General features: G+C 32.0%; 1 protein-coding gene across 1 annotated transcript in view; it reads left to right on the top strand.

Moving 5' to 3' along the window:
* LOC119582329 (lysophospholipid acyltransferase 7-like) overlaps positions 1-1821 on the top strand; it is a 33282-nt gene that overhangs the window by 28742 nt on the left and 2719 nt on the right.

Raw genomic sequence — 1821 nt, 5'->3', positions numbered from 1 at the left:
TGTATATATATGTTAAACCATGACAAGAATATTGGGTTAGAAGAGATTTCAACTGATTATTTTCTTTCTCATTACGATGGATTATGATAGAAATACAGTATAATTCCAGCAGTCTAGTATTTTGGAGTTTAGAATCTGCAGCAGTGTAGAATTGTCTATTTTGTGAAGTTAGCTAAAGGATTTCTGATATTAAGTTCTGTGGATTTTCTGTGCAATGGAGAATGTTCTGTTGTTTTCTCTTCTGTTAGTCACATATCACCATTATGTATCCTATCCTTCCTCTAACTAAAGTGATGATATGGATGCTTTGTATCATTACTATATGATTTCTTTGTGGTTAATTTTATGTGATTGTCATCATACAAGTTTTAAGTTTTTAAGTTACACCTAATTTCCCTCTGGTTGTGTGAAATCCATACAAGTGCTACCATGTATGACATTAATGTTGCCTATTTTGCTGTAAAAGTTATTACACAAATGCATCTGAAAGGGGTTTTGTCCATTTGGGTTATTTTCAAATACTGAGTAATTGTTGTTTATTTGTTATTATTATTTTTTTTTGCCAGACAACCCCATGAAATAGTTCTTGGTTTCAGTATGAAATAGTTTGAAAAAAATATGGAAAGCCAAGTCTGCCCAAAGGGATGAATAAATTTAATGACTGATGAGACAGCAATGGACATACGTTGAAATACCAGGAATGACAAATTAGTCTGTACAGACTTGCCTGTGTTGGTCACTTTAGTTCAGATCATCATTTTCATTCAGTTGTTAAGTTTGATTGTAGTGGAAGTGATGTCATTAACTTTTCTCAAGTTGCAAAAAGTATTTTATATTGTTTGAGAGATATGAACTAGGTTTATTTACTAAAAAGGATTTTAATTAGTTTTATTAGTACATAAAAGTAAATGCAAATATACAAAGCTGTCCCAAGTTCTGCTTGGATAAGTTAGGGATAATTTTTTCCTCTATTCTTTTTATTGATGGAATTGTGTTCATGTCTGGAGGAAAGAACAAATATCATGTTGCAGGGCTCGTTAACTCTTGTGATCTCATATATGGAGTATTTATTGTTGTGATGGTTGAAGTCAGACATATTAGTATTTGACAGCAGTATTTACATTATTGGGCTTTGTCAGAAAGGTTTAAAATGAAGATGGGAGGACCACTGCAAAATGAACTGGTAGGTGGGAGTATGATTAGTAAATTATTGTACAAGTACCTCAGATTCCTGATTCACTGCTGTTTGATATTTCATTATAGAAAGCTGGAAGTATCATGAATGTTTTGTATTGCCCCAGAAATGTTAAATATTTTGTATTTTTTGTAGTATATATATTTTAGAGATCCAGTGTGCTGTAGGAGTTTAGCTGTGTACATAATGACAATTAACAAATGGAATAGAAACCTATCTTTTGAAAGGATGGATAGTCTAGATAAAAGTGATTTGCATGAAAATGCTTTTCTTTTTTTGACATGCATTATGTAAAATCTGTTGCTTGGTCTCAGATTTGATTTATTTCAAGGTGTTCTATGAAAGTGAGGGTCAGTAGTATAGAGTTTATTATAACTAATAATATGGAAAGCATTTAGAGTGAAACATGCTGATTAGAATTTGTCCTGATTGTATCTTGTAGAGGAAATGATGTCAGGTAACTCAAAGAATGTATGCATAGCTTCCATAATGTATAATTGTTGTCAACAGGGTTTAAAGTCTGTTGTGCTAGACCATTCTTGTGAAGGTATGAGGAAAAGTATGTCACTTGAATTTGTGCAGAGATGGAACTAAAACAGTAAAGGGAATGGAAAACCTTTAAATGG

The sequence above is a fragment of the Penaeus monodon genome, chromosome 15, assembly GCF_015228065.2.
Source record: "Penaeus monodon isolate SGIC_2016 chromosome 15, NSTDA_Pmon_1, whole genome shotgun sequence".
Taxonomy (NCBI): Eukaryota; Metazoa; Arthropoda; class Malacostraca; order Decapoda; family Penaeidae; genus Penaeus; species Penaeus monodon.
The sequence above is the reverse complement of the archived record's forward strand: the minus strand, read 5'-3'. Positions and strand labels throughout refer to the sequence as shown.